Here is an 11760-nt window from a genome sequence, read left to right on the forward strand (position 1 = left end):
GCTGCATTTGTTATTCGAGAGGATTACGTAATAGACACGGTGTCTATTATGGTACCTTAAACTGTACGTGTTTGATATGTATCCTATTCAGTGTGCTTTTAGACAGGAAGTAATCATGTGTTTTGCCAAGATATTTTTTGTTCAAGGCTCTCAACTTGCTTTGTGGACAAGTAACTACGATGATGGACTTTTTGTTATGGATGTAAGAACTAAGGCAGTGACAGGAGGAAGACTTGCCTAAGGTTGTGCAGTGAGTTAGAGCCCAGTCCCTGCATAGGTTCGTTTTTCACTCGTGTGCTTACAGAGACTTTACCCTCGTGTACAGTGTCTTCTCACATTTACTTCTAGGTTTCTCCTTCTATCTGCGTGAATGCTGTTCTCATTACCTGTTTTACTACTCGTAGATTGCTAATCATGACTTGATTTTTAGTTTGTGACACAGGGTTTTCTTTCCCCTTCTCTCCTTTCTTTTGGTTTGAAATGTTTGCTTTTCAAAGCTCTATTATTCTAACTAAAACTTTTTTTTTTTTTTTTTTAAGTTTTGAAGATCTTCTTGATGGTGACCTTTTCTGCATCTTGGTTGCAGTTTGGACTAGTGGGAAGGATTTTGGGCTGGGGGTTTAAAGTCCATGCTCTGCTGTTAACCCACCCACCTAGCAACATTAACCCGCTGCTCTCAAGGTTCTTAACATGAAAATGATTTTCCTTGTAGTTTGCAGGGTTGTTGTGGGGGGCAAGTGAGTTAATGTACATTCATAAACTTTGTAATCTATATGTAGTATATATACATTAGATACATAATAGGTATGTACTTTACATACATGAGCCACATAATTGGTATGTAACACACATACTTGAACTATGTAATTTGCAAGCAATGTATACACGATACATGTAATCTGTATGTAATATACATACAGAAGCTATGTAATAGGTCTGTAGTGTACATATACAAACTTTGTAATCTGTAGAGTGCTGTACACAGATGAGAGCAGGGGAGGAGAATGATTAAAAAACACCCCTATTCCACCCTGCAGTCAGGATCCCACAAGTCTGGAGAGAGGGGAGACCAATGAAGTTGTCAGGAAGTCACAAGGGCTAGATGAAAAAGTCTAGCCTAAAAGCTATAGTTCTGTCTCCAGATGAACTTAAGGAGAAACAGGAACTTCAGGAGTTTACATTTTATAAACTTAGTCCATGTAAAGGTCAGTCTAGATTTATGCTGATGAATACTCTGGTTACCAGTTTTAAGTTCACATCCCAATTCTGCCATTGCTACCCAATTCTTCAGTCTTTAATTTCCACAGCTGTGAACTGAGATTAATACTCAACCCTGATTGATGGGGTTATTGTGGAAATGAAAGCAGATAACCCATGCATTATACATTAAAAAGTGGTACTATTATGAAAATGTGTCTGTGTGTGTGTTTGTGTGTGTGTGTGTGTGTGTGTGTGTGTGTGTGTTAGAATACTCTATTTTAGCTAGGTGAAATAAGCCTATATCTATGTTCTGGTTTTGGATACGTTTGCTGAGAAGTCATATATATTTTTATAGAGTGTTCTAAACTTACAGAATTTATTTTAATATGCTTTGTGGCTTTTAAAATCTCACTTTTCTGTATAAATTATATCCTAAACATAGTCCCTAATTTTTTGTTTTGCTATATTTTATTCTTACTGTTATCATGTTACCTGTTTAAAGTTATTTATATTTTAGGGTGGGCACTCTTTCCACCCTAGCAGTGAACTATGAGTAACAATGTAACACATGGAATGTTCGCATGATGTTATAATAACTGGGGTTTAAGGTAGAGTAGAGCAGTGAACTCATAGTTCTTCCCTAGGAAGGCTTGAGATTCCAAATACAGGTAAAAGCCATTTCCAAATGCCTATGGTTAGGTCCCACTCTGGTCTTTTCCTTCTATCTCTGTCAATTAGGGGATAAATTATTGCAAAGTGTATATTGGTTAAAAAAAAAAAAAAGAGGAAGAGACAGTTTTTCATGACGGTTAAAAGTGCAGGATTTGGAGTCCCATGGTCCTGGGTGTGAATCCTGGCTGTGGCACTAACTATCTGTGTGACTCTGGCTATGAACCTCTCATGCCTCACTTTCTTCATCTGCAAAATGGGTAGTTGTATAGCAAATGCACTTAGAGAACACTTAACACTTCGGTACATTGGAAGCACTCAGTAAATGTTAATTGATATTATTATTGCTATAAAAAGATGACCCCGCAAGGTTAAGGAGTATGTTTACATCTTCAAATTATTAGTTAAGATATAGCCTTAAACATACACTCTCCTTATGTCAGAGCGTTCCCTGAGGGTTGAAGTACAACAGGAAGCTTGATTGGTTGGTGAATTTAAACACTCGTGACTTTATTGCTTACTCTAGTTTTGGTTTTGGGGTTTTAGAGAGATAATACATGGACTGTCTCTTTCCCCCTCCCTCTCTCTGTTTCCTTTGGTGTAGAAGGCAGAATAATGGTCTCCTAAAGATGCCCAGGTTCTAATACCCAGAGCCTGTGAATAGCCGATGTTACTTGGCAAAAAAGTAATTAAGGTCACAAATAGAATTAAGGTTGCTAATCAACTGGCCTTAAAATTGGGAGAGTATCCTGAATTATTCAAGTGGACCCAAGATAACCATAATGTCTTTAAAAGTGTAAGAGAAGCTGGGCATGGTGGCTCACGTCTGTAATCCCAGTGCTTTAGGAGGCCGAGTCAGGTGGATCACGAGGTCAAGGGTTCGAGACTAGCCTGACCAACATGGTGAAACCCACCTCTACTAAACAAACAAACAAACCCACAAAAATTAGCTGGGCATGGTGGCACACGCCTGCATGCCTGTAATCCCAGCTACTCCGGAGGCTGAGGCCAGAGAACGGCATGAACCTGGGAAGTGGAGGTTGCAGTGAGCCAAGATCACACCACTACACTCCAGCCTGGGTGACAGAGCGAGACTCCGTCTCAAAAAAAAAAAAAAAAAAAAAAGTGGAAGAAGGGAAGTAGAAGATTCAGTCAGTGTTGGCGAAGGAGATGTGATGAAGGCAGTTAAGGGTGACGAGATTGCTGATGGTGAAGATGGAAATGGTGGACAAGCCCAGGAATGTGGGCAGCCTCTGAAAGCTGGAAAAGTTTGGCAAGAAAACAAATCCCCCTCCACAGGACCTCCAACACTTGGATTTTAGTACATTGAGTCCCAAGTCAGACTTCTGAAATAGAGAATAGTAAGATAGTAAATTTGTGTTATTTTGCTATTTTGAGCCATGAAATGCATGTTACTTTGTTACAGTGGCAGTAGAACATCGTAGTGCGTGTGTGTTTGTGGGGGAAACATCCAATAGGAACTCTGGTCATAGATTTTTGCTGAAGATTTGCCAGGTCTATCCTGCAGACCCTGGCTGAGCATTGAATGAAAGAAGTACTGAGACACAGGCATGCAGTGTAAGAGCAGCTAGGGGTCTGCTGGCACTTAGGGCCAAAGAAGAGAGCAGCTGCGAACAGCTGAAGCTGCTTGCTTTTATTCAGTACAGACATAATGCTGAAAGCCTGGAGCAAACACAATCTGCAGGTAAGTAACATTATTGTTCCCCTTTTCAGGGAGCAGTCACATGCACAGATTATCAAAGGTCAGTTTCTGGACAACCTAAGTAAACAAGCCTGTTTATGATAAATTCCCCTATACTTCCTTTTACCTACTCCTTGCCCTCTGCCTCAGGATCAGAGAACAGCTTCCTTGAACTTATTCTCCCCTGAAGCTATGCAGAGCCTTCTGAACTTTCAGAAGGTTTGCATCCTTTCCCTATAGTTTCTCCCACCACTCTGACCAATCTCCTGCAAAGATTAAATCAAGGTGAATAGAATCTCTTTTTCATGTCATTTATAAAACATATTTTCCATACACATACTTGGTCTAGATCTTTAATTATTAGCATAACAGCAAAGACAGTTATAGTTACTATATTTCATAAACCCTAAAAAGGCAAATTATAGGTGGATTTTTAAATTTGCAAATTAATATATATGATATACCACAGAAAATTATAGAATTTAAATCACATTTAATTAAACATTTTACAAATAATTTTTATGGAGAAGTACAAAATTACATAAAAGGAAGGCTGTTCCTGAAGATCCAGGGCACGTGGGAACCATTATTAGGGCAAATGTGAATATGTGTCTTTTATTTACAATCAAAGCCTATTTCCCACCTAATTTCACCCTTTGTCCACAGCTCATCTTTCATCCCTAATTATTATTTACTACATAGTCTTTGTGTTGTTACTACAAAGAGATGGTGCTGTAACTGGGACGCTGGACACAGTCCCTGCAATCTTAGTCCCACTGTACATTCTATTCTATCTAAGTGAGTTCCAAATGACTTCTTGGTTCTTCTTATTCTGCAGCCACAAAAGCATACCCATTTTCCTCCTTCCTCTGTCTTATTTTGTCTATTTCTCCCAGTGCCTCTCCTGAATACACCAATATAGCATCTTCTGTTTCTCTCCCAACACATTTGATTTCATTTCTGATTACTATCCCCCTAATTACAATTTGTAGCCTTTATTAAAAGGAACCCTGTGGGGTGGCGGGGGAGGGCACGGTGGCTCACACCTGTAATCCCAGCACTTTGGGAGGCCAAGGCTGGTGGATCACCTGAGGTCAGGAGTTTGAGACCAGCCTGACCAACATGGAGAAACCCTGTCTCTACTAAAAAAAAAATACAAAAATTGTCCGAGCTTGGTGGTGTATGCCTGTAATCCCAGTTACTCGGAAAGCTGAGGCAGGAGAATTGCTTGAACCTGGGAGGTGGAGGTTGTGGTGAGCCGACATCGTGCCATTGCACTCCAGCCTGGGCAACACGAGCAAAACTCCATCTCAAAAAAAAAAAAAAGGAATCCTGGGGGTGGACTTTGGGTAGTTCATCCTATCAGCCTTGTGTCCTGTTACTCTTGGGATGGGTCAAAACCAGGAAATCCTCTACAGCTTTGGCAGCGCACAATTGCTGATGAAGCCACAAATTGTTGGAAACATGAATATCTGGCATTCATTGTTTTGAGCCTATGCTTGCCATGAATATGAACTGAGTTAGAAATGAGACCTACACTTTCCCGGTGCTTCTCCATTCAAGACCTCTTGGCTTTATATCTAGTAGAGCAGAGCTCTACTGTGCCAATCTTCTAGCAATAAACTTCACACAAACCCAGCAACCTAATTGTTGTGGTTAGAATGAGAAGAGATGAAGATGCTGTTGAGTTAGGTCATCTGGTCTCCAAAGCAGAACTTCACAAGCTGATACTTTTTTGTGAAGTCACAGTGGTCTATGTCTGTTCTTAGGCTGGTGGGTTATTAGTGCACCAGAACCAAAGGGATTCTCACGAGCCGACTCACAGTAACCTGACTTTTAAGTGCCAGATGAAAGAGACAGAATGCAAACTTACTAATTTAACACTGAGAGATGATCCATTTTGCAACCACAGAGTTCCCAACTGTGAATCAATGCATCTTCTTTGTTGTATCTAAGAATTAGAGAAACCAAACTGTAATATGAAGGCTTTTGTCAAAAATGGAACTAGAAGAGGGATGTGAGGTCTTGAGGAATGAGATTGAAGAACTGCCTCAAGTCCACACATGCTCACGTGATGGTGTTCATGAGTTCAACATTGCTCCTTCCTGGATTGGGCTGGACACTGTTGAGTTGTGTTTTTAGGGCTCACTTTCTCTTTTTAAAACATTTGCTTAACCACTTGAACCACCAGGGATACGGCTCACCTTCTTTAGACCTCCAAGACCAGCACTATTTCTTTAATTCTTTATAGCTTTGATTAGGCTACATGTATGACATTGTCAAACTTGAGTAATCATTTCATTGATTGGGCATTTGGAATAAAGAGGATATGGTTTTTTCAGATTTTGACTGTAACATTTACTAGCTGTGACACTGAGCAAATTACTTAACTTCTGTAAGCCTTGGTTCACTTATTTAATGTGGTAATAACCGTAGTATGATAGGGCCATTGTGAGACCCAAGTGAGATAATTCATGTAAAGTGCATAGCACAATGTCTAGAGGCATATATTTAAACAGTTTTTAATTGAATAAAAGAAGCATTGCTCTTTCTACCTTTTGGCCCTAGGAGACACTGTGGCTTCTGTGCATCTGTGATTACTTTCATTATGTGTTGGCAGTGGAGAAGCCTTCCAGCTGTTTTCTCCATTGACACCAAAACCTGACTCCAGGAAACATCGGGGCCACAAGGGACAAGGGTAACAGATATTGTACTAGGAGTAGGGCCATCAGTCCTCTCTGAATTGCCCTGTCATTTCAGTTGTCCACAAACATGATCCTGGTACAGGGATGACTTCAGACTCTTCTCCCTCCTCCTCCTGGGCTATCTTCTTCCTACTGGCTGCAAAGCTTGTGAAGGTTGATAACGTGATGGAGAGGTCCTTTACAGTTGAGCTCTCTAACATTCTGGAAAACAGAAGAGTTGGACCTGTATGTGGATTTTACTTTGGGTTAGGTGTGATTCAGCTTTCTTTTAAAAAGAAAGGTTCTATCCTTAATCTAGCACTTTCATTAGTTATCAGAATGGCCTTGCATGACTATGCCACTGTCATTTGGCTCAAGTGAAATAATTCATTAGCTCTCGTGTGATTAATTTGCCAACTGAAGTAAGCTCACGAAGCAGTATAATGCAATCCTACTAACAAGGTTACTGGGTGCCAGGCATGCTCTAGGAGCTTTGCATGCATTAATTAATGATGTCATCTCTGCCCTATGAAGTAGATGCTATTAATAGCCCCATTTTAAAGATGAGGAAATAGAGAGGTTAAGTAACTTGCCCAAGATCTCATGGTACATGGCAGGGCTGGGAATCAGAGACCCAGCTGGTCTAGATTCAAGTATGTGTTCTTAATCAGTACATGATTCTGCTTTTTAAACAAAGGTGGCCAAAGTTCTTTTCTAGGTTTTTCTAATCCCTTTAAAGGGGTGCTTGTTCTGAGTTTTCATCCTAGTCTCCTTTCCCCGCTGAACTTACAGAGTGCTCTTACACGGGTGGTAACTTTATTTACCTTCCACTGTGAGACTTGTCCCTGCAACCATAGTCTCTGCTGGGAATGGGGAGGGGGGTGTTTCTTAGAAAGTGGCAGTGAAGGAAGAGAACACAGTTTTTTTTTTTTTTTTTTTTCCAGTCAATGAACAATGAGCTGACAGACATTTATCCTCCACAGAAGTGCAGAAAGACCTTTTTACCCTTACATACAGTTGATGGGTAGTTCTTTATGACCAACTACCCAGGTTTAGAGATATTCAGCCCAAAGTGTGGTCCCTCTCTAAGTCTTCTGGGTCAGCAGAGTTAGGCAGTTTCTTTAAGGGCCACAGATACCAAATGGGTGGATACAACGCTTTCCAGGTAACTCTCGAGCACTAGCTGGCTCAGTGACCCTCCATAACAAGCTGTAATATCGGAAACTTTTTTTTTGTTTTTGGAGCAAGAAAAAGAGAAGGGAGTCCCAAACCTGCTGTCCTCCTAAAAAGAGTAAGAGAACTTACTGTCTGAGATGTTTTATCCAGGTACGACTAGTATGTCCGCCTTGACGGTTGTATTGTTCCAGACAGAGAGAAAGGAAAGGGGTCGGGGGAGGAGAGAGAGAGAGAGAGGATCAAGAAAACATATTCAGAAATTTTGCTATTGGGATGCCTTCTTGAGATGTTTAGAAACATTGATATACATATTTTCCCCATGTGCAGGTAAGTGGTAGCCTGTGGCTTAAAAGCATCACCTAGGAAAGCTCTCCAAGTATGATGCTCAACCTGAAAGGATAATTACAGCAAACCTTTCAATGCTGCCAAACAGGGTTGTTCCCATTTGAACTGGGTGCGTGGGTTGTTCCCATGAAGCTTGTGAATCATGCATGAACACACTGACCAGATATTTCTAGCCAGCCCAATACCCAGAGGATTCATTTCCTATAAAAGACATTTGATCACAGTGTTGAAACAATGTATTTAAGGTTTGCTTGCCCTGAGACTAACCCAAGGCTGTGTCATGGATGCTGATTGCCTCAGCCTAGAAATTCTTCCTAACCTAACATGGACCTATTCTCTTCTCTTTGGGGACACTTGCCTTTTCTCTTGAATTTTAATCTTTCCCCCCTTCTCTCATTTAAAGTGGATGTTTGCTTTTAAAATGGGTTTTCATTATAGGAACTTTAATTTTAAATCAAAATGGACAGAAAAAGGATAAACTCACTCAGGTGAGGGGTCCGTTTCTGTCTAGAGTAAGATACTTTCCTTCATTGTTTGAAAAAATGGAAATTATGGGAATTAATAGCAACATAGAGTCATTATCTTCTAAAGAACATGAAGATCTCACTGATATCATCTAATTGCCTTTAAAAGACACTGGCAAGGTGGGGTAGGGGCAGGTTGGAAGACTTTTTTTTGGTGTCAGTTCTTATTTACAGAAGTAGAAAGCTAGACATGATAAGTAATGTCAGAGCTTGTAAGAGAAACTAAGGACATAAGCTTTGAAGAGTCCATGGTGAGTGCCCAGAGTCTAAGCACAGAGAAGCCAAATGGTACTTCTGAGAGTTAGAGCCTGAGGCCGCTGTCTTGTGGTCCAGTGTTCTTTGCATTAGGCCTCAGTCTGGACCAGTCCACTACAGATGTGCCTGGGAACGGGGAGACCAAGGAGCAGAAGGAAGAGAACTGGTCCTCTTGTTCACCACGTACCATGGACTGGACCAGTTACTGTTCTCTCTGTGCCCCAGATTCTCCATCTCTGACGTTAAAAAGGCTATTAGCTGCCATCCAATACCTTCCCCATTCAAAAATCCACGTATTCTGTGCATTTCTGGATGAGGGGTAAAGACTTCTTGGATGCATCCATGTCCCTGCAAAGGACGTGAACTCATCCTTTCGCATGTTCTCACTCATAGGTGGGAATTGAGCAATGAGAACACTTGGACACAGGAAGGGGAACATCACACATCGGGGCCTGTCGTGGGGTGGGGGGAGTGGGGAGGGATAGCATTAGGAGATATACCTAATGTAAATGACGAGTTAACGGGTGCAGCACACCAACATGGCACATGTATACATATGTAACAAACCTGCACGTTTTGCACATGTACCCTAGAACTTAAAGTATGTATATAAAAAAAAGACGACTTGGATGATTTCTCACTGGAAGCTGTGATGAGCAAGCTGGAGAAGGGTGCTTTGAAGAGTTGAAAAGCAAGCTGTTGCTACTGCAGATTATTTCTGTTCTTGTATTAAGTGCTATTTGACCTTCCTAAGGAAATAAAAGTGCTTATAATTCAATCTCATTATTGTGCAGCATGGATGAGTCAGTTAAATTTTCTGCCCAGCGGTTTCCTCATCTGTGAAATGGGGCTATTAATAATACCTACTTCATGATGGGGTTGTGAGGATTAAATGAGTTGATGATATTTATTAAATTATTGGTCATTATTGATTAACTCCATTTTATAAACAGGCAAATAGACATGAAGAGGGGGAATCTGCATGTGTGGTTGTCTATCAAGCTATGCCTGAATCTAAAAGCCTCAAATAAGTCATCAAGTGATTCAGATCTTTAAGCCGGAAGTCCCCTGTCAGTGATAAAGCAGTGGCTTTTAATCCAGTGCACACACCTGAGCTGAGACTTTTGTGAAAATTTGGATTCCCAGGTTCCACACCTGGAGATGCAGATGCAGGAGGATCTGGGGTAAGGCCCAGGAATCTGAATGATACAGACTCCCCTATTAATGCAGGATTGATTGCAGGCAGCTTCTGGGTCACACTGGAGAAATCTTGCTGGGAAGTCAGATAAGGGGTTACCACTAACTGAACTCTGGAGAAGAAGTTTCTGGGCAGTCTCTTCTGAGCAGCAGTTGCTGGAACTGGCTCTGGGAAGTAAGGATGCAGAGGGTGTGGGTTGTGTGCTGGGGGCAGGTGATGGGGGACAGTTAAGGGGTGAGAAGCAAAGAGAAAGGGGGCAGCATGGTTACTTCTGTATTTTGGAAGAGTTTAAACTAGCTATGACATGAAGTGGAGTCAACAAGAAGAAAGGAAAAAAATCCAGAAAAAATATATCTAAAATATCTCCCTTTTTAAGGAATAGAAGTATAGACCCTCAGAGTGAGAAGCAGAGATATAGGATTTGACCTCAGGCTCTGGAGACCATGCTGTGTTTCCTGATTCGTGGTTGTCTTTCGAATTGTGCTAAAATTACAGTTTCCCTCCCCATGAGCCCCTTTTCTGCTCCAGCTGCTGACTTATGCTGAACTGTCATAAAACCTTAAATTTCCTCCTGTGGCTGTGTAGGATACTTATTTAGCCTCCCAGTAAAAATCCAGACTTCTTATTTCCTTTAAAAGGTTTGACCACATGCGTACAACCAGCAAGTGGTTTTACATTCTTTTATATGAAGAAGATACTTAAAAAAAAAAAAAGCTACAAGCCTTTAAGTGGCTAACTCCCCTCTTTACTGTGCAACTTACAATCATGTATTTTTTTAAACCGTGAATGGCATGGGGGATATTTTGCACTCCATAGGAGGAAGGCATCCTACTTCTAGGATAAACTGAAAATGGCACCACTGCACCAGCTCAAGGTTAGCTTGAGTCCAGTGAGATTCCTCAACCCTAATTTTGTAGCTCGGAGCAGATTTTAGTGTGGATGATAAATATCAAGGTCCACCTGGGCCCAGCACTGAACCAGAAAGAAAGGAAGAAGGTGTTGATGGAAACGACATGTGTCTAGTTTTCAATGTAGGGAATAGGAATGTCCTTCTGCAAAGCACCTTATAGTTTACAAGACCCTTTCACCATCATTGTTCCATTTTATCCTTACAGCTGTGTGGTAGGCAGGGCTTATATTGTTATACCCTATTTACTCGAGGTCATACATGCACAGGCTGGATTGAGACTCCGTCCCAAGGTTTCTGAATTCCAGTTCCATGCTCTTTCCACATTTTCATCCTGCAGCCTGAGATAATACACAGTTAACCTGCTGACCGGAGTTACTCTGCCCACTCAGATGAGAGAGAACTTATTGATTAAAAAGAGGTCATTCTGGGAGTTCTGCATTCCACTTGCCTAGTGTAAGTTGCTACTTGTCTGGAGGAAGTAAATCATTGAACAGTAAGTTACACAATGCATGTGTCTTTGATGTGGGCATCAGGCATTGACTCACTGATATGTGATACATACCCTAAGAACTGAAAAATGCTTTATTGAGAAGAATTGTGGGCCTGATCACAGGAAATCATGGTTTTTTTTTCTCCCAAAAGTTAAACACTATTAAAACTCCAGAATCATGACTGGATAACTAAATTCATGAAGAAAGAATTTTAAAATGAGATAATTACAAAAATAGGTCTAGGGCTGTAGCTAAAAGCAAAACTTACATAAAAATCACATTGGGTGGTGCTTTTCAGCATTCAGAGAAGTGTCACAGAAACAATTTTATTTGCTCTTCACAACAACCCTGTGAAGTAGGCATGATCCTCATTTAACAAACACAGAAATTAAATTTGATGAAGTCTAAATGTTTTCCCCAAGGTCACAGCTGGGAAATGCAGGTGTAGGACTTCGGGCCTTTTGACTTTCCATCTGTGTTTGATTTTGAATTATTTCTTAAAACCTCTGGCAATGTCCATGATTGTTGTTGGGAATGACTTACATATTCTGTGACTATCCTGCCAGAAGCTGTGATGATGGCTGGTATATAACTGATGCCTTCTCA

The 11760-nt window shown here is 40.9% G+C and overlaps 1 protein-coding gene across 2 annotated transcripts in view; it reads left to right on the forward strand.

The window, feature by feature from the left end:
• LOC104658490 (keratin-associated protein 9-2-like) overlaps positions 1 to 11760 on the forward strand; it is a 335619-nt gene that overhangs the window by 105423 nt on the left and 218436 nt on the right. The window lies entirely within an intron of this gene.

The sequence above is a fragment of the Rhinopithecus roxellana genome, chromosome 19, assembly GCF_007565055.1.
Source record: "Rhinopithecus roxellana isolate Shanxi Qingling chromosome 19, ASM756505v1, whole genome shotgun sequence".
NCBI classification, from domain to species: Eukaryota; Metazoa; Chordata; class Mammalia; order Primates; family Cercopithecidae; genus Rhinopithecus; species Rhinopithecus roxellana.